The sequence below is a fragment of the Pan troglodytes genome, chromosome 9, assembly GCF_028858775.2.
Source record: "Pan troglodytes isolate AG18354 chromosome 9, NHGRI_mPanTro3-v2.0_pri, whole genome shotgun sequence".
Taxonomy (NCBI): Eukaryota; Metazoa; Chordata; class Mammalia; order Primates; family Hominidae; genus Pan; species Pan troglodytes.
Window position 1 is genome coordinate 78,698,330 of NC_072407.2, and position 21,790 is coordinate 78,720,119.

At 52.4% G+C, this 21,790-nt stretch overlaps 1 pseudogene; it reads right to left on the reverse strand.

Annotated features, from left to right (window-relative positions):
* Positions 1 to 2,246: 2,246 nt before the first annotated feature.
* The window catches only part of LOC451435 (guanylate cyclase D-like), a 35,672-nt pseudogene continuing 16,128 nt past the window's right edge, over positions 2,247 to 21,790 (reverse strand).

Consider the following 21,790-nt stretch of genomic DNA (forward strand, 5'->3'; position numbering starts at 1 on the left):
ATACATGTAGACACACCAAGGCCATAAATGCATGTACACAGAAACACACAGACACATAAATGCACATATACACAGACAACATGCACAGATACCCACAGATGAGCACATACATGCAGACACAGACACAATGACAACCCACACATGTCCACAGGCACAGGCACAGGCTCACTGTCACTTGCCTGCAAAGGGCCCTTTCAGCTCTGGTGTCCACTTAAATATACAAGGTCACACAGATCTGTTCACCCACCCCACCCCCCAAGTCACATCTGCACCACACTTCTTAGCTGAGCGTGTGTTCACACGCACTGCCTCCTTGATCTAACAGCAGCCTCATAAGGCAGTTAGGGCAGGGGCCTGGACCCTCCTGTGCAGCGAGGAACAGAAGGCCTAGAGGCGCCAACAGACCAGCCTGGGCCACTTGGCTCCTGGCGGGTGTCTTAGTCAGCTTGGGCTGCTGTAACTGAATAACACAGATTGGAGGGCTTCAACAATAGATATTTGCTTCTCACCGTTTTGGAGCTTGGAAGTCCCAGATCAAGGTGCCGTCAGGGCCTGGCACTGGTGAGGCCTCTCTTACAGGTTCGCAGATGGCCCCTTGTTGCTGTGCTCTCCCTTGGTGGAAAGAGCTAGCTCACTGGCCTCTTCTCACAAGGGCACTAATCCCATTTGTGAGGGCTCCAGCCTTATAATCTGATCACCTCTCAAAAGTCCCGCCTCCTAAGCCATCACATTGGGACTGGGGTTTCGACATAGGAATGTGGGCGGAGAACACAGGCCTTCAGTCCACAGTAGGAAAGGGGAGTCCTGGTTGAGCTCCAGTCTCCTCCTGCCCAGCTGTGGTGCCAGGGCATGAACCCATGCATATGCTCATGGATGCTCACGGCAGACACACAGCTATGCACCCAGAGGGGCTTCAGGAGTCACCTAGACCATGTACTCATTTTACAGATGAAGAAACTAGAGCCCCGAGAGAAAATCCATAGCCCTAAAGGGGGCCACCCAGATGGCCTGTGGAGAAACCAGGGCCACATCTCTGTCCCTGTCCCCCACCCCACCCCACAGCTGTCCCACACACACAGACACAATCACACACAAGCCATGGGCACATTCCACAGACACACGCATGCAGATCCTCCCTGCTCAACACTCCTGCAGGCTCGCAGGGTCAGATGTGGTGTTTCCACAGTCCTCTCATTTAACTCTCATGATGATATGGGATGTAAGAGTAACTGGCTCCGTTTTGCATTTCAGGAAACTGAAGCATAGAAAGGTTAGGCCCAAAGTTGCACAGGTAGGGACAGGCAGTGGCATCTCCCAAAGCCAATTCTACAATCACCATCACATCCTTACATACTTGTCACACACACACACACACACACACACACACACACACAGGGGCACCCTGGCGTCTGTGGGCACAGCAGCCCTCAGGCAGAACATTTTCCCAACAACCACCACTTCAAAGTTTTCGTGCCAGCTCCCCCCTCCTAAGGGGTCTTTTGAGGAAAGGATAAGTTTGTTTGGGGCTTAACCTGCCCACTTGGCTCCGCCCCCTCCCCTCAGTTGGGGAAATGAATTCCACGTGTGCCTGATCTTGCCTGCTCTGAAATCACCCGCGAGGATTTGGTGAGCACTCTTTGATGTTGGAAGCCAATTTAATAAGTTGGCTGTTGGGTTTTTTTTTTCTTTTTCTTTTTTTTCTGTAAGACAGAACTCTCATCTCATTTTCCTGAAAACTGAGGAATTCTCACCTTCCCTCCTCCATCTTGAGTTTCTGAGTTCCTGTGTCCCAAGACCTGGACTCCTGACACAGTGCTCACAGACACCTGAAGGTTTAGGCTGCCTTGGGGAGGAGAGGCAGGGAAGAAGGCAACGTGCTGGTTTGGGGAGGAGAGGCAAGGAAGGAGGCAGGGCACTTTGAGCATTTCCTATGGGCCAGGCCCTGTGTTAGAAGCTCTGAATCCTCTCAATGCCCCTTTTAGAGATGACAAAACAGATATGTTGCAAGTGGGAGGCCAGCTGAGCCTGGAGCCCTCGTCTGCCTGGCTTCTCTTCCTCGTCCCAGCCTTGCTTCTGCCCAAAGCAGCTGTGCCACCTGGGGCAAATGACCTCCTTCCCCTGGGCCTTGGGCCCTGCAGCCAGCAGTGGGCACAGGGCTCCTCAGGGTCGGCTCTCGTGGTAATGAGCTCTCTGCATCAAAACCATTTGCCGAGGACAAAGCACCATGTGAAAGGAGGGGAGGGTTTCTATTTTTATTGTTTTGGTGTTGAGAGGCAAGTTCAGCTCTAGGATTCTTATGGGAATGCATCAATTACTATCACTCTGGGCTCTTAGTAACAAGCACCAGGTTGGCCACCAGGGAGCTCAGCAAGGAAGTCTTTGAAGGAAGTGGAGCAGGGAGGGGGAAGGGGTATCCACAGGAGGCTCCGCGCTGGTGCAGGCACCTGCCCCACACCGTTCTACTCAGGGCCTGGCCAAGGTCTTCCCGGAGCTCTGGGTCCCTGCCGTGTCCTGACGGGCTTTGGCAAAGTCTGCCCTGATTTCTTGGTTTATGAAGTCTTACTAAGGGTCTCTGGAGAAAAAGGAGAAACAAGAATCACAAAGCGACCACTGAAAGCCACAGTCGTAGCTTTTACAGCCCCACCCTGCTGACGGGGAGCTCCTTTCACTTCCTTCGTGCTCCTGGGCCGCGAGCAGCCCAGCCATGGGCACACGCCACCTGCCCTGCCTTGAACTTTAGGGATCTGAGGCTGGGAAAGGTGAAGTGTCTTTTCCAAGGCCATGCCGTTGCTGATTCATCTGCAGGTGTGGCTTCAAGTACAGTGGCCTCCTAGGAGATGGGGAACTACCCCTGCTTCCACCCCTACTCAGGACATGACCTTGGGCGGCTGGGAGGCCATGGTGAGGGCTTCTGTGACTCCCAGGTAATATACAGATCCAGGGTAGGGACCATGGACTCCTACACACTTTCCTTTTCTCACTTGCTGCCCACAGGTGCCAGGAACAGGGTGGAGCTGGGTCACTGCCGTTACCCAGAGAAGAAAGCCAGGCTCTGAGGGACAGCCAGGGTCTCGCAGCAACCTGGCTGGCAGGGGAGGTTTTTGCGCCTGTTTTGCGGGGGCAGAGGAGAGAGGGGGCCACTGTGTGGAGTGTCTCTGTGATGTCTGACGAAAAGTGCTTCTGTGGGCACTGCCGCTTGAGTTTGTGGCTACCCCAAGACATGGTTGCGGGGGGTATGGGGGGGCCCTTTGTTCCCTCCCCCGATCTCCACCAGCCTCCTCAAAATCCCCAGATAGAAAGATAAATCACTTCTGCAGATATGGGAAATACATAAAGTGGGGATAAAAACATTTTTAGGAAACTTGGCTTCAAAAAAATAAAAATCAAATTATAACATACAGTGCAAGCAAAAATTTGGTAACTGCTTTGTAAATGCGGCTCCAAGACAAGTTCTTATCCAGCCTGTCCTGTCCTGAGCCCCTCCTGCAGAGATTCTGTGTGTGTGTGTGTGTCTGTCTGTCTGTCTGTGATCTCATCTCCAGACAAGTAGAGGGGCACGTGGTGTTCCACACCCATGGCGAGTGTGTGCACCTGGTGAGCTTATGTGCAGGACTGGGGTGCGGAGACCCTCCCCTGCCTGCCTGGAGGTCTGGGAGGCTCCCACATCAGGTGGTGCCCACTGCGACTAACCTCTGCTCTCCTCTCTCCCTCTAAGCCAAGAAGATGAAAACATTTCTGGCACTTTCTAAAGTTTCTGTCCAGAAAAGCCATCAGCTGAGGGGGCGCAGGATGACAAATGGCTGCCGGATCTGCAGGTTCCGGGTTCTGAGACAGGATGGGCAGGGTGAGGGCTGGGAGCTGGGATTTTCAGTAGTGCCTGAAGGGACAGACCGGGGCAGGGGACTTGGTGGAAGGCGGCTGGTGCATAAGAGACTCAAGAGGTCACATTCCCTGGGTGCTGAGCACCGATGGACGGATGTGCCGATGTCTTGGTGGTCCGGGATCTCCTGAGTCTTACATGGGCAGGGCAAGCTCCGTCAACTGGCAAACAAGAAGTGTCAGTAGTTACCAGTGCTGTGGGGGCCACCATGCTGGGAAATGAGCTGCAGGGTGACAGCAGGGCCCATCTAGAGTGTGTGACCTGTGCCACCTCCTGACTGAAGCAGCATTTGACTGAGACCAGGATGACAGAAAGGGCATTCCAGGTACAGGAACAGCAAGAGCAAGCGGCCGGAGGTAGGAAGAACATGGTGTGCTTTAGGGACAGCGAGGAGGCCCGTGAGCAGGTGGTGAGCAGCAGAAGGTGGCAGGAGAGGCCGGGCCAAGGGGCAGGCACTGGCTGGACAGCGCAGGGCCTTGGAGGCTGCACGAAAGGCTGCTTAGTCTTAGGGCAATGGGACAGCCTGGAAGGCTTAGAAGCAGCAACCTGTCCTATCCATCATGTCTGTCACTTTTGTTATTGTTGTTGTTTTGAGACAGAGTCTTGCTCTGTCACCCAGGCTGCAGTGCAGTAGCACGATCTCCGCTCACTGCAACCTCCGCCTCCTGGGTTCAAGCGATTCTCATGCCTCAGCCTCCCAAGTAGCTGAAATTACAGACGCCTGCCGCACACCTGGCTAATTTTTGTGTTTTTAGTAAAGATGGGATTTCTCCGTGTTGGCCAGGCTGGTCTCCAACTCCTGACCTCAAGTGACCTGCCCACCCCGGCCTCCCAAAGTGCTGGGATTACAGGCGTGAGCCACCACGCCTGGCCCATGTTTGTATTTTTAAAAGATAATTCTGGCTGCCGGGTAGAGATGGATGGAAGGGAACTGGCTAGGAGCCTGCGGCGGGCCACCTGAGAGGCATGGTGGCTTGGGCCAGGGTGGGTGCAGGGAGGTGGAGAAGCCAGCCGGAGGAGGGATGTGTGATGGAGTGGGGGCTGCTAGGCACACACACATCCTGTGTGCAGGATCTGAGCCTGGGGCCTGGGAGGGGGCAAGGACTCCCACCTGCCTCCCCAGAGGCTCTGGAGGCTCCAGACTTGCTAATGGATAGGGGTAGGTGTGGAGACGCCAGGAGCTCGGGATGGTGTTGGGCTGTCTGACTGGGGATGCTGGAGGACCAGGTTTCAAGGGTTGCTGGAGCTTTGCAATCCATGGTGCTGTGAAGCCCCAGAAGGAACCATTGAGTGAGCAGCCAGAGCTACGGGAGCCTGGTGCCCAGTGGGGTGGGAGCCCGAGACGTGTACTGGGTGTCATTAGTGTCTGGGTAGAGAGGGAGGCCCCAAGAAGGGGAGGATGAGCTGGTGCCAGAGGAGGAGGCCAGGGAAGAGAGGTTTTAGGAAAAGGAGGGCAGCAGGGCGAACGCTGCTGAGCAGTCAGGTTGAGAACTGAAACTGCCCCCGGATCTGGTGACATGGACGGAGGTCACCGGAGACCTTCCGAAGAGCCCTCTGGCCCGAGGGGGTGGAAGTCAGACTGCGGGGGCCGAGGAGGGAGTGGGAGGTGAGGAAGTGAAGTCAGCGGCAGCCACCAGCTCCTGAGAAGTTGAGCTCTGAGTGGAGATGAGCAGTGGGGTGGGCGCTGGTAGGGAGGCAAGGCCAGAGGAGGGCTCACTCCTCAGGACACAGGGAGGAGAACGGGAGGAGAGGCCCTCCACGTAAGGGAAGGGAGAAGAGGGCCACGGGGGAGCTGAGGACCGAGTCCAGCCGAAGAGCCCAACGGGCCCAGACAAGAGCAAGATCTGCCACACAACAGTCAGGGCCAGGCCTGAGCCCTGTGTTCACATCATGCTGCCTGTCCCGCAGGCCATCCATCACTCTGCAAAGGAGAAGGGCCCCAGCCGTGTGAAGGCCTTTCTACCAGCGCAAGCTGGCTCTGCCTCTAAGAGGCTGGCATGTCCCTGTGAAAAGGGTGTCCCTGTGTGTCTGCACCCCGGGAGGCTTGCCATCCTATGCTGGCGTCTGCCCACGCACTCACTCTCTTTCCCTCTCCCCCTTGCTGGGAGCCCCTCTGGACCCTGATGTGTGTGGCAAGGGGGAACTCAGATGAACGGCAGCAACTCCTGCCCTGAGGCACCGCTGTGCCCCAGGCTCCCTGGGGTCCCAAGGCCTTGGCCCCCCAACAGCAGGAGGGGAAAGGCTGCTGTGACCTGCCCTGTTCACATCAGTCCCGCCTGGTTGGAGGATGCTCAGCCTGGGCTGCTCCAACTGTGGTCCCTTCCCAGGAAGCCCATATTGCTTGTCTTTGAGGGATGGGAAGAGGTGGCCTTCGGTGTGTGGGGGGGGCCATCTTGGAAGAACTGAGCAGAGCCCGTTGGAAGTTTTGATGAAGGGTGCATTCTGGGCAGGGAGACAGCAAGCCTGAGCTCTGGCCCAGGCACTGATGTGGTGTCAATGTAGCACGCCAGGTGGGGCCCTGCCCTTCCCCAGGCTCAGCCTCCCTACCAGTGCAATCAGCCAGTCAGCCTCTATGGTCTCTGGGACCTTCTTGGCAATTGGCGACACCTGTGCCCCTTGCCCTCCGACCCTCTGCAGACTGCCTGCCCACTGATGGGGTGGAAGTGGGTAGGGAAGAGCACTTTGAAGTAAAATGTTATTAACTTTTCTCCCTTCCCCAACCCCATCCATATTGCCCTCAGTGAGGGACATGGGTTCTGGGGGACAGAGGACAGAGGGAAGAGACAAACCACCAAGCAGGCACAAGCTCTCTGAGAATCTGCTTCACATGGCCCCCAAAATGTGGGTGCTCTTTTTATCTAAAAATTCCTCATCTGCAGAAATAGTCTGAATAGCAATAAATGCATGATAATGTTTACCAAATCATGACCTGTAGTCAGCTCAAAATGGAAAGATTCTGCATTCTCTGAAATAGAGATAGGCTTTGCAAATCCTGGAGTGTCCACATGTTGCAATCCTGTAGTGTCCACATGTTGCAATCCAGATGCAGTCACTGCGGGTATGTTTATGGTTTTTGTTTTTTGTTTTCTGAGTCAGAGTTTTGTTCTTGTCGCCCAGGCTGGAGTGCAATGGCCCAGTCTCCTCTCACTGCAACATTGGCCTCCTGGGTTCAAGCGATTCTCCTGCCTCAGCCTCCTGAGTAGCTGGGACTATAGGCACCCGCCACCATGCCCAGCTACTTTTTGTATTTTTAGTAGAGACGGGGTTTCACCATGTTGGCCAGGTTGGTCTCGAACTCCTGACCTCAGGTGATCCACCTGCCTCGACCTCCCAAAGTGCTGGGATTACAGGCATGAGCCACCATGCCTGGCCTACTGTGGGTATGTTTATAAAGTACTCTGAACAATACAGGAAGGTGCTCAGGACAGTGAGCTGAGGGCACAGGTCAGGATGAGAAGTGATCTGGGCCACATGACCTCACGCACGCCAAGCACATGAGAAACAGGTGTGTGGGAGCCCTGCTGAAGTGCTAACAGCAGCTGCCTCCCAGGAGTAGAAAGATGGGGATTATTGAATATTTGAAGAATTCTGTATTTTCCAAGTTTTCCACACTAGGCGGGAAATACTTTTATAATCAGAAAAATAACAAATACCAAATGCAAAACAAAAGCGTCCAAGCTTTTTGGGAAATCTCTCTTACTCACCCAGGTCTGATGTCCACAGGTGCGGGGAGGGGCCTGGGGAAGCCTGCCTTCCCCCCAGCCAGTAGGTCTCTTTGATGCCCTTCCCTTGGAAGAGAGAGGGAAGGGGATGGGAAGGTCCCTCCCCATGCAAACCTCCTCAAGCTGAAGAGCAAGGACAAAATGTGTGATTCAACAGCTCCATGGAGAGCAGCCTAGAGCCTGGAGATTGAAATCCTGGCTCTGCTGCCTCCTAGCTGTGTGACTTTGGCCAACTTACTTTACTTCTCTGTGCCTCCATTGCCTCAGTACCTCACAAAGTTGTAAAGATTAAATAAGTTAATATTTCTCTGTTAAAGAAATAACCCAGCCGAGTGCGTGGTGGCTCACACCTATAGTCCTAGCCTTTTGGGAAGCTGAGGCAGGTGGATCACTTGAGGTCAGGAGTTCAAGACCAGCCTGGCCAGCGTGAAGAAACTCCATCTCTACTAAAAAATACAAAAATTAGCTAGGCACGGTGGCACATGCCTGTAATCACAGCTATTCGGGAGGCCGAGGCATAAGAATCACTTGAACCTGGGAGTTGGAGGTTGCAGTGAGCCAAGATCGTGCCACTGCTCTCCAGCCTGGGAAAGAAAGAAAGAAGAGAGAGATTGAGAGAGAGAGAGAGAGAAAAGAATCATGAGCCCTGTGATCAGCAGATCTAGAGTGCTAAGATCTCACTATCTGTGATTCTCTCCAACCTTCACAATGGAAGGACCTGGTATGGTGGCCTCCCCTGGGGTGGGAGTGCAGCTCCTGAAGGTCAGGAGCGAGGGGGCTTGAGAACATGAGGGTTGGGGCTGGCTGGGCTGGAGGTTCCATGTCCCATCCTGGGCCAGGGCTCTATGGGATGAATATTGTCCTTGGAGCCCTTGGGCCAGCCTGAAGAGCCTAAGGTTGGCATGCTGCCCTCCCCATACCTCTCTGCCCTCCGCACACCTCTCTGCCCTCCCCACACCTCTCTGCTCTCCGCACACCTCTCTGCCCTCCCCACACCTCTCTGCTCTCCGCACACCTCTCTGCCCTCCCCACACCTCTCTGCCCTCCGCACACCTCTCTGCCCTCCCCACACCTCTCTGCTCTCCGCACACCTCTCTGCCCTCCGCACACCTCTCTGCCCTCCCCACACCTCTCTGCCCTCCCCACACCTCTCTGCTCTCCGCACACCTCTCTGCCCTCCGCACACCTCTCTGCCCTCCCCACACCTCTCTGCCCTCCCCACACCTCTCTGCCCTCCGCACACCTCTCTGCCCTCCCCACACCTCTCTGCCCTCCGCACACCTCTCTGCCCTCCGCACACCTCTCTGCCCTCCCCACACCTCTCTGCCCTCCCCACACCTCTCTGCCCTCCGCACACCTCTCTGCCCTCCGCACACCTCTCTGCCCTCCCCACACCTCTCTGCCCTCCCCACACCTCTCTGCCCTCCCCACACCTCTCTGCCCTCCGCACACCTCTCTGCCCTCCGCACACCTCTCTGCCCTCCGCACACCTCTCTGCCCTCCGCACACCTCTCTGCCCTCCCCACACCTCTCTGCCCTCCCCACACCTCTCTGCCCTCCCCACACCTCTCTGCCCTCCGCACACCTCTCTGCCCTCCGCACACCTCTCTGCCCTCCGCACACCTCTCTGCCCTCCCCACACCTCTCTGCCCTCCGCACACCTCTCTGCCCTCCGCACACCTCTCTGCCCTCCCCACACCTCTCTGCCCTCCGCATACCTCTCTGCCCTCCGCACACCTCTCTGCCCTCCCCACGACTCTCTGCCCTCCCCATGACTCTCTGCCCTCTCCACGCCTCTCTGCCCTCCCCACAACTCTCTGTGTCCCTTTCTGGCATAAGTCATCCATTCCTCAGGACGCCCAGTGTTCACCCCCCTAAATAAGACACATCTGCTCTGACTTATTCCAGCTCACTCTCCCCAACCCCAGCCATCCAGAGCAAAGGATTCCACATTTGCTGGCCTTCACGGGCTGTGTGATCATGAACAAGTTGCTGCCCGTCTCTGTGCTGCACCCTCCTGCACCGACATTCCACAGTGTAATGAAGTGAGTCCCATATGGCACCGAATTTCTGGGACCCAGTGCATCAGGCCTTTAAGCTAGATTGCTCCGGTCTCCCTGCCAGACCTGGCTTCAGCTTAGGAATTTGAGGAAGAGGAGGTGGGGTAGGAAGAAAAGTCACTGAAAGGAATGCTGTACCATTGCCTTTATAGAATGATAATGTTGAGAGAGAATGCACAGGTTACAGACCTTTCTCTGCCTTTGAGGTAATCATGAGCATTAACAACCCAACATTACACTGTAACAGCAGAGAACTGGCCTTGGGGCTGGTGGGTACACAGAGAAGGCATGGCAGTCACTGTTTGTAGGGAAAGAGGAGGAGGATGAGTGTTCCTGGGTCAGGGTAGGCTGCAGTGAGAGGTGATGTCTGATCTGGGGTTCTGAGGGATGGGCAGGAGCCCAACAGTGCTATGGAGAAGGCACAGGCTTTGGAGCCATGAGATCTGAATTACGAGCTATGTGACTTTGACAAGCCACTCTGCCTCTTTAATTGAATTTTTTCAACTGTAAAATGGGGACAACGATGCTCCTTTCATTATTACTATGAGTGATAAATATTTTGATGTGTGTTGTACACTGGTGTGCTACACAGATAGGTCCTCAGGAGAAGTGACTTCTCTGTCCTGGCCTTTCCTCTCACAAGGAGCAAGATGGCTCCCAGGAAGCAATGTTTCTTTAGAATTTGGAGAGCATAGAGGGCATGTAAAGGTGACCAGCTACATCCCCAACTTGGGCAGCCACATCAGTCAGATAAGAATCTTTCCTGCTTCCCACAGAAACTGGATCCTTGGAGACTTTTCCCACAAAGACCACAAAATTCTCTCGCCTGCAGCTCAGTCTGACCTCTGATATCAATTTGGTAGCTTTCATCAAGGCTGAGCAGTATCTGGACAGTGCTTCGGCTGACATGAATTCTGTATGCTGAGAAGAAAGGCAGTCATCAGATCATCACCTGGTGACAGCATACCTAGTATTTGGTAAAATCGTTAAGAGGCTGCAATGACTGCAGTTCCAATCAATCCAATCAATCATACACATAGTGATGATTTATGCAATACCCTTCTTCTGGGCCTCTTGTCCCTCTAAATTGTTGGTCACTAAAAGAGACCCAGAGGCAAAGCAAATTACATAGGTTGAGTGCTAAGGGGAACTCACGATGGAGTCAGAACCCCTAGGAACATAATTTCTACTTGTAAGCAAGTCTGTGAAGGCTGAGTCTGAGAAGATACACAGTTTTTAGTTTTCTTTTAAGAGCAGGACTTCCCAGTAGAGCCATAGCGTCCAGTTATGCAGGATGTATGTACTCTGAACATTAAGGAGCAACTACCTACACCAGCCAGAGGCAGAGGACCTGGCGCTTCAACATCTTAGCTGCTCTAGCCAAGCCATCATGGTAGCTCCTGCTGCCAGTAAGGGCCAAAAACGCTGGGGATGTCTTCATGGTGGTGTCAGGACTGCCCCAGCATAAAAGGAGATGGCACGTGACCAATTAAAAAAAAACACTTTAAAGGGTCTCCTCTTTGTACAATGGGGAAACTAAGGCCTACAGGAAGAACATTTTGCCCAAAGACACTAAGCAAGCCAGTTGCAGAGCCAGGGCTAGGACCCAGATTTCCTGCCTCTTGAGTCATTGTTTTCTCTGCTGATGCCCTCATGAGATCACCACAAATATTGTGTGGAAAGTTAAAAGAGCCAATGACATATATCATCTCCTTCTATTAGGTTGGTGCAAAAGTAATTGCAGCTTTAGCCATTAGCTGTTTTTTTTCTTTTTCTTTTTCTTTTTTTTTTTTTTTTTGCGATCTCGGTTCACTGCTCAGCCTCCCGGGTTTGGTGGTTCACGCCTGTAATCCCAGCACTTTGGGAGGCCAAGGCAGGTGGATCACAAGGTCAGGAGATCAAGACCATCCTGGCTAACATGATGAAACCCTGTCTCTACTGAAAATACAAAATATTAGCCAGGTGTGGTGGCATGCGCCTGTAATCCCAGCTACTCGGGAGGCTGAGGCAGGAGAATGGCGTGGTCATTAGTTTTAATGCCAAAATGGCTATTACTTTTGCACCAACATAGTAGTTGCTTTCCTGAAAACTAGGGTATGCCACCACCAGGTGGTGATTTGGTTACCAAGAACTATATTAAACAGCCAGGCCGCACAGGTTACTGAAAGAGTCTCTCTCCGGGCAGGATAGAAGTGTGAGATACTCATGCAGCCCTGTGGACTCCATCTGGGAAGCCGTGTTGACAGTGTCCCCAAAGAGGCAATACCAAGGCATCGTGAGACCCACGACCCCTGCTGCACAGGGCCCTGAAACTCGAATGTACCCAGTGAGCTCCAGCAGGTCTTGGACCAGAGAGAGAGCCCAGTGACAGCCTCACCCTTCTCTACCCTCCGTGCCATTCCCCACTGCACGTCCTGGGCTCCAGTTGCGGGGTGAGGATAAAGCTAACTGGAGTCTCCAATGACATCCAGAGAGGAGCTGATGCTTGTGCCAGGCTCTGTGCTGGAGGTGAGGGGCCGTAGATAGATCAGAGCCCCTCCCTGCTCTTGGGCAGCTCCCAGCCTAGTGGGGAGAGATGTGTAACCTGCAATCAAGGCTGTGATGAAAGAAGCACCAGGACTGTGCCAGCACCAAAAAGGGCCTCTAACCCAGCCCAGGGGACTTGCTGGAGAAGAGGATACATGTGCTCTGTTTTGAGGGATGAGAGAATGAGTGGGCAGGGAACAGCAGGTGCAGAGGCACAGAGGCAGGGAACCCGTGTGTGTGAAACTGCACACAGCTGAGTGTGGATGGAGGGCCATGCAGGAAGTGGTGGGAGATGCGATTGGAGAGGCTATGGCAGTGGCGGGGCTGTGGTGGCAGTGCCAATGGACTTTATCCTGCAGGCGAGGGGAACCATGGTGGAAGGAGTAGGGACATGGGAAGGGTATACTCATGACTCTGAGGGCTCTCCCAGACCCATCCCAGCAATCATTTGGTTGTTTGCATGACCACAGAAGGTTTCTGTCCTGCCTCTTCCATCAGACTATCGGCATCACATATTCTCTTTTTTTTTTTTTTTGGAGACAGAATCTTACTCTGTTGCCCAGGTTGGAGTGCAGTGGCTCCATCTTGGCTCACTGCAACCTCCACCTCCCGGGTTCAAGCGATTTTTGTGCCTCAGCCTCCCGAGTAGCTGAGATTACAGGCGTGCACCACCACGCCCAACTAATTTTTGTATTTTTAGTAGAGACAGGGTTTCTCCATGTTGGCCAGGCTGGTCTCAAACTCCTGACCTCCTGTGATCCCCCTGCCTGGGCCTCCCAAAATGCTCAGGCTACAGGCGTGAGCCACCGTGCCCGGCCAGACTCTCTTATTTATAACATAATTAGGACCTCAAAATAATGTAAGGAAAAAGAAACATAAAATGTTTTTACTATAGAGTTTTAGAATCTCAGACATCCAGAAGCATGCCACTGGAGGCGTCTCAGCCAGCACCCCAGGGAAGATTGGGAGATGGATGTGGCCCCCTCACCCTGGAGGCCCCTAGCCCATACCTGAATGCAGGCCAGCCCTGATGCAAATGGGCACGTTGGGTGCATGCCTCTTCCAGAAGTCACCCACAGAGCCAAGGATATCCAGAGCCATGTTATTGATCTCGGCCGCATGCTGACTCCCATTGCACTGAGGCAGCCCCCACACCACCATGTAGGCGTCCCCAGTGGTCTCCACCTAGAAACCACAGCCTTCACAATCCAGCGTGAGAACATATCCTCGCTGGCCCACCACACATTCTGCTACACATGGCTGCTTCTTGGGAGTCCCAACCTGCCCCGTGGGTCTCTGGCCCGCAGTGCCATCTTTGCCAGGCCTCCAGTGCCAAGCACTTTAGCAACGATTGGATCTGTACATTTCAGATCACCTTTGTCTGTATTCCAGGTGACAGTGGCTTTTTTTTTTTTTTGTCTCTGGCCTCAGTCCACGAGCTCCTTGGTGGCAGACCTGGGTACCCCATCTGCTCAAGGCCATACTGGCAGATCAGGGATTAATTTGGAGAGGACCGTATATATTTAGAGGACGCCTCCAATTTTCCAAACCCTGCTGGCCTTCCAAAGGTGTACTGGAAAGAATGTAGGTTTTGGAATGAGACAGATGTAGGTTCAAGCCCTGGCCCTGCCATTTACCTGGACGACTTCACCTGGGTGAGCCTCAGTTTCCTCTTATGTGGAATGAATGTTAGAGGTGAAGTATTTACAGAAGCAGGCATACCAGTGCTGAATACACAGAGGCTGCTGTCGTCCTCCTCCTCATCATCACGGTTTTGGAATCTCCTAACTGGAAGGTGCTTTGTTGGTCACCCACCCAATTTCCCCCACCCCAGTTGCTGTCCTTGCCCACTCACATCCCTCAATAGGAAAGTCTCTCCTTCTTCAGTAGCCACTTCTCTCTTTAGGCAACTCCGATTTTCTTTCTTTCCTCTTTCTTTCTTTCCTCCTTTCTTTCCTCCTTTCTTTCCTTCCTTCCTTCTTTCTTTCTTTCTTTCTTTCTTTCTTTCTTTCTTTCTTTCTTTCTTTCTTTCTTTCTTTCTTTTTACCAAGGTTGCCCAGGCTGGAGTGCAGTGGCGTGATCTCAGCTCACTGCAACCTCCGCCTCCTGGGTTCAAGTGACTCTCATGCCTCAGCCTCCCAAGTAGCTGGGACTACAGGCGTGAGCCACCATGTTTGGCTAATTTTTGTATTTTTTGTATAGATGGGGTTTCACCATGTTGGCCAGGCTGGTCTTGAACTCCTGACCTCAGGTGATCTGCCTGGCTCAGCCTCCCAAAGTCCTGGGATTACAGGTGTGAGCCACTGCCCCCAGCTGCAACTCTGATTTTCAAAACTTGAGTTGAGTTAAAACCTGCCTTTCACCGGCTGGTTCCAGCTCCACCCCCTGAACTGGACCCATATACCTTTCCTAAGCACCTTCCTCTGTTCCTAAGTCCCTGTTCTAGGTGCTTGGAACACAGATGTGAATGAAGCATAGCCTTCTCCCCTGCCACAGGCCAAGCCTGCCAGGGTGAAGACAGTGACTCTACCCTCTGAGTCTTTCCCGGCTCCTGCACTGTTCCTCCTACAGCAAGTACATGTTGGCTTCACTGGGCCTGGGCGGCAGAGCCTCCCTTGCCAGGCACTTCTGCACTTAGCCCCTGGTACACAAGAATCGTGATGCTCCACAGCCCTTAGGGGGCGCTGTAATTCAAAAAATTTCTCATGCAACATGCAAGTGTGGGCTGTGCCCCACTACCAACGCCCCCACGACCCTGCGATCTCTCCCTCACCCCGACTGTCCTCCACCTCACCACCAAAAAGTGATCTGCCCTAATCACATCACATTCCGCTCTGATATGCACTTCAATTTGCTCCCTATGGCCATGGCTTAAAATTCAGGCCCCCTGGCCTAGCTATCAAGGGCCTCCTTCATCTGCAGGATTTCCTGACGTTTTCTAACAGTTGCTTCTGGTTCCCCATGCTTCAGCCAGACAGAAACCCTTTCTACCATTTCAAGAGACACCTACTGCTTGCTCACGTCTGCCAGGTCCCTCTGCCTGAAAAGCTATCCCCAGTCTCTAACTGCTGAAATCCCACCCCTCCATCGGTCCCGCTCACACGTGATCTAGGGCACAGAATCTTCCCAGTCCCCAGCTGTGAGAAAGATGTTTCCCTCCTCTGGGCTGTGGCCTGCTCTCTCGCCCTGCGGCCTGCCTGCTGCTGTCCACCCAGCATTCATTGGCTGGTGGTAAGAGTGGCGGGGGTGGTGGCAGGGCTGCCCCAAGCTGTGCACCTTTCCACAAAAGAGATTTTCTACTCCACTCCCGAGGAGGGAAAATTTTGAGAGACTCCTGGCTTTCCCTTCTCTCTCTTCTTCCTCACCGCAGGAGGTGGAATGCCTTACTTGATTGGCGAGACTGGAAAAAGGACTCAGTGCCTCTTAAATACTCGTATAGTGCTTACTATGTGCCAGACACAGTCCCAAACCCTTTACAATTATGAACGCATTAGATCGTCACAAGAATTCGGGGATGTGGGTACTATTACTAAGGCCATGTTATAGGTGAAAACTGGGTCAGAGGCATTAAGTCACTTGCCATGGTCACTTGTAGCCAGTGCGTGGGTTTGAACTTGGTCAGTCCAGCTCCAGAGTCTGTGCACTATGCTGCCTCTTGATGGACATGGCTTGTGCCCTTTCTCTCTCTCTTTTGAGGAGGTTCTGCTCCCACCCTGCCTGCTGGGTGTGCAGCTGTGATTCAGGGACGGTGCACCAGCTCTGGGGACCCAGCCCTGCCTCAGATGTGTGCCCCCACAGTCCAGACTAGAGGGGAGGAGTAGAAAGCCTCATAGTGGCCACACAACCAGCCCACATTCTCCGATCTGCTAAAGCTGATCTCTAAGCTGCTGACCTGCCTGATGCCTGAGCTGGAAGGGAACATGCAGGGTGATTAACATTCACTCCTTAACCCTAGAGACAGAAAGATGACCAGGCACAGGCATGCTCTCCGGGGACTCGTAAAGGTGATGTACTCAAAGCTGCCTATCATAGTGGGCTCTCAGCTGTAAGTGAGGCAGTGGTTCCCTTCACAGATGGGAGAAACAGCCAGGGGAGAGGTGCAAGCAAAGGGTCCATACTATCAAACACAGATGTGAATTCTAACCCCACCACTGACTTGCTGTGTGACCCTGGGTGAGTCATTTACCCTCCCTGTGCCTGCATCCTCATCTGTACAGTAGAGATAGTAATCCATACCCCTGACAGGCACTGAAAGGGTTAGATGAGATCACTTGTGAAATTTCCCCAGCCAACTTAGCCCTCTGTAGGTGATTAACTAATGCTGCCCTTTCCCTCTGTGCTTTCAGCATCTGGCATGTGGCAGGTGCTCAAGGTTAAGGTGGTGCCTAAATGACCAATGGTGCTTTCTCTCACATTCCTTAATCTGCAGAGCAATCCTAAACCAGAGACACTTTCATCCCTGTTTTATAAGTGGAGTACTGAGGCTCAGAGAGGTGACGTGCCCAGGGTGGCTTGGCAGTAGGGCCAGGGCAAGACTTACGCCTGGCTGAGCCACAGGTGGGGCTGAGGCCTTGCCTCCGTGACAGTCCCCAGCGGCTCCGCTCTGGAGTCATGTCCATGAAAGTGCACACTCAGCGAGCGTGGGAGGGAATTGCAGACCCCTGCAAAACCAGGAAATGATTGTCTGGCTGCCTCCCAACCCAGACCGGATTAAAGAGCAGTAACCAGATCCTGTTGGGGACGAAGGGGAAACCAAGGTGGATGGCGTGAGTGATGAGAGACGCTTGCACACCATGAAGAAGGGGCCTCCTCTTTCCCCACATCTGGAGGGTTGTGTGGGCCTTGTTTGATTTCATTTCATTCTGCCAGAAAGATGCAGACCTCCTGGCCAGAGTTCAGAGCAGATGAGAAGGGATGATTCAGAGCCAGGGGACACATGTGTGAGGAAAGATTAGCAGTGGAGGAAGACATAAGGCCGGGGTGACTCAGGGCAGATCAAAGCTGTGGGGCTCAGCGAGATGAGATGAGGAATGTTTTCCTGGGGCTGTGGGGCCAGGGTGGCTCTGGAGGCAAGAGGGAAACTCAGGAACGCCTTGGAACCGCAGGCCAGGGCGGGGATCTAAGGTCCTGAGTGGGGAACAGGAGGGAAGCTGCACCCTTGGGTGTCAGTGGTGCAGGTCCCTGTGGGTGTGTGTCGGTCAGTATGGTGCAGTGGATGGAGCACCATGGTGGATGCCATAGGTTCCTGTCCTGGCTCTGCTGCCGGCCAGCTGTGTGACCTTAGGTGGGTCACTTCCCTCTCTGTGCCTCAATGTCCTCCTCATTCCCTCAACACACATTTCCTGAGGATCTATGATGTGCTGAACACTGCCGGCCACTGGGGAGTAATTCAGTGTGGAAACATAAAGTGCAATGTAGAGGGAGTTATGCGAGCATCAAACAGGTGCCCCTAACTGTATCTAGGAGGGGGAGAAGGCTAACCCGAGACCAGACACACGGCCAGGAGGGAGCTAGGTGAAGAGGAGGGAGAGTGCTGCTCCAGGAGGAGAAACAGAGGTCCCAAGGCCTGGTGGCTAGAGACAGCGAGGCATGTGTGAGGATCCAGAGGCCTGCAGAGGTGGAGCGGCTGGAGACACAACTGGGGAGGTAGGTAGGGCAGCTCCTGGAGGGCTTGTGGGCCATTATGAACCCACAGCTTTATCCTGAGGATGTCTATGTCATGGGGATGGTGAGCCTCCCTGAAGAAGGGCCTTTGGACCAGCATAATCAGGTTCAAATCTTGGCCTCAGATCCCACTAGGATGATGTTAACGAATAAGCCACTTGGCCTCTGCTGCCTCATTTTCCTCATATATAAATTAGCAGTACCACTTCATACCTCGTAAATTGTTTTGCTGAATAAATGGGCTGATACATATAAAGCATTTAATACTAGCATCCAGTATACACTAAACACTCAATAAGTGTTGGTGATTATTGTTGTTGGGGTACTATAAATAATGCTATCAGCAGATTGTCTGGCATCTCAAAGAGTTCATCGTGTCCTCGGAAAATTCCTCCCAAGGCATCCTTTTCAATCTGGCTTCAGCCCTCAGGGCCTGGCCCTCCCCTGCCTCTGCCTTTGTGGAGGGCCGTGGCTGGACAGGGCTGGTGAGTCACAAATTAGGGCTAAGGCCAATAGAGCCTTGGTGTGTTGTTTCCTGGGACCTCCCTCCGTACCTTCCCTACCATGTCTGAAGCTGCCCCCAGACCCCCTGGATCAGAACGAGGAGAAGGGTTGGGGTTGGAAGGTCCCCACAGCATGGGTAGAGTGGAGGAGTGGCGGGCAGGAGGTGACTACCTCTCACACTCCATGCTTGACACCCACTTGCGCATGGGGGACAGGATCCTCCCATCCTCCGTGAACACCCCCAGGACTGTGCTCACCATTCCTGTTCACTGTCAAAGAAACAGAGGCCCAGAGAGGGGAAGCTGTCAGCCCAAAGCCACACAGAAGCTGGTGGCCAGGCTGGGGCTCAAACCCAGGACTGAGAGGTGCACAGGGAGGGGTTTGAAGGCCCTGCTGAGGCCTCTGCTGTTCTCTCCAGTGCCCCCAACTCCCCACTCCTGGCCCATTCCTGTCCAGCCAGCCCAGCTTATTCAGCATTGCCACACTCACCAGGCCCTCTGAAGCCTCAGGCTTTAGCATATTTTTCCCCCATTGCCTGCTTAGGACTGCCACTCCCAGACGGGACAATGCTGGGAAGACAGCACCTCTTCCAGGAAGTCTTCCCTGCTCTTTACACATCTACCCCTAGCTGGGTTGGGGCCCTCTCAGCCTCCTCTGCCTCCCAGGATTATTACTTTCACTGCGGGTCATTATCTTTTACCTACAGGACTGAGAGCTCCTTGAGCATAGGATTGGGAGCTGAGTCATCTGTCTGCTCATGCCCAGCACAGGGTCAGGCACAGAAGAGCCTGCTGATAAGATTGTAAAGGGATGGATAGATGGACAATGGACAAGTAAACACTGTGGTCCATTAAATGCAAAATGGCCCATATCCTCCACCCCCTCTATGTTCACCCCATTGCAATGGGACTCTGAAGCTTCTTCCATCAAGAGGTGGACTTTGTTTCCTCAGCTCTTGAATCTGAGCTAGTCTTTCATTTTGACCAATAGAATACATCAGAAATTGTAATATGCCTGATCCCATATTACAGATTAGATCTCAAGAGCCTTGTGTACTTCTGTCCTCTCTCTCAGAACCCTGCCACATCATGTAAACAATCCCGGACTAGCCTGCTGGAGGAAGATAGACTGTGGAACAGAATTGAGTTCCACAAGGCTCCAGAGACATGAGAGAACCCAACTGAGATCAGCAGAGCTGCTACCTCACCCATAGCTGACCACAGATGTATGAGTGTGTCCAGAAGAACTTTCTGGTGGCCCCATAGGTTTGTGAACAATAATAAATGCTTATCATTTTACCCTATTGAGTTTGGGGGGGTATTTATTATACAGCAATAGCTAGCTGATATAAATACATAAATAAATGAATGGAAGTAATTGTACCATCAAGGCACAGTAGTAAAGGGAGGAATGGAATGCCAGCCTCCTGGTATTCTCACCTTATACAGGTCATGGCTGCCCAGAACAGCATCAAACAGCATGTAGAGATCGTTGAGCAAGCCCACCACCTCAATGGGTTCACTCAGGGCTGAGATGATGGTGAAACCCACAATGTCACTGAAGTATATGGTAACCTGGTCAAAATACCCTGGTTCCACAGTTGCCCCCATTTTCCGAGCTTCAGCCACAGACCTGAAGGGATGGGAGGGGCCAGACACATAAGGTATGAGGGTCTATTTTTGACAGTTTGGAGGCTAGGAAGGGATATTTGAGAGGAAACTGTGTTGAGCATCAGCAGATCTGGTTCAAGTCCGCTGCAGTGCTGACTGCCCTGGAGTGAATACTTGCCCTCTCTGGACATGACTTCCTCTGAAGTGATATTGGGGTGGGGGAAGCATTGTGCCCAGCTCCTTGCTCCCAAGGATGTGAGAGAGCAGAAATTCTACTCACATGCCCAACAGAGTACCTGGCACATGGTGAGGGCTCTATAAAAATATGTGCAGTGGCTCACGCCTATAATCCCAGCACTTTGGGAGGCTGAGGAAGGAGAATCACTTAAGGCCAGGAGTTTGAGGCCAGCCTGGGCAACATAGTGAGACCCTGTATCTAAAATAATAGTAATAAACAAAACTAACTAAACTAACTAAACAAAATAATGTGCTGCATAAGAAAAATGTTAGATAAATAAACATGGATGAGTGAATTGAATAAATTCATGGAATCCAGATCTGCTGAGCACCCAATATATTCCAGGCCCTGTGCTTAGAGCTAAGGCTAGAGGCACACTCAAGTCCAGGGGCCACTCACGGGGGAATCATCTGACAGAGCAGCCTTTCTGTCTTCTCTCTCTTCAGCTCCAGTTCCTCAGTCTGCTCCTGAATCAGGTCCTCCAGGTTCTGGGAATATTTCTCCAGCAACCACAGCATGGAGTCAGCAACACTGGTCCTCTTGCCTTGGTTGATGCTTTTGAACTGAAAATGGAACAAAAATGCCAAGTCATCCATGAAGGTCAGCACACCTGGTCCTCAGCTGGGAGTCTGGGGCCACAGAAATGCACCAAACAGAATCCCCGCTTGAAGGAGCTGCATTGTTGTGGGGAATAGATATGTAAATTACAGGGGGATGGTGGCTCTGACAAGGGAAAAGTGCAGTCAGCTTTGTGCCAGATTAACGGGTTAATTCTGTGTGGGGTGGGCAGGCAGCAAGAGGATTTTGCAAAGGAGCCTGTACCCAGCACAGCATTATGGTTAACAAACACAACCCTATTGCACTGGGTCTCACAACAATGCTGTGAGATTCTTTGTTCTTCTCAAAGATAGACAGACAGACAGATGATAGATAGATAGATAGATAGATAGATAGATAGATAGATAGATAGATAATAGACAAACAGATGGATGGTTGGACAGATGGACAGACAGATGGACGGATGGATGGATGGATGGATGAACAGATGGTTGGATGGATGGATGGATGGATGGATGGATGGACAGATGGAAGGGTAGGTGGATGGATGGATGGATAGATAGAAAGAATATATGTAGATTATTTATACGTATAATCTGTCTCTATTTCTACTTTGTTCCTCCGAAATTTTAATGATGAAGAAGAATAAAAGCAGTACCACACAATAAAATAATAAACGTGTGAGGATATTAGGACCAAAGGAGAGTAAAGGCTTTTTTTAAAAAAAGGTAAATCTAGGAGTGAAATCTGTATGCAAAATCCATGCTAGAATTTGGTCACCATTTTGGATATGAGCTTCCTAGCAACAAAGCAAAGAGGGAAATATAGATTACACAATCCATGGGGTCCATAAGACAATGAAACATTAAACTAATTGCTCAAAAGAAATACAACTACTCCTAGTGCCAAGCAAAGAGAAAAGCCTCTTAGTTCTTTGTATGAGAACCCTTATGTGTGATCATAAACTACATCTTCAACAACAACCTTACAGGACATCTGGCAGCAGTTTTCCTAGGAAGACTTACTAG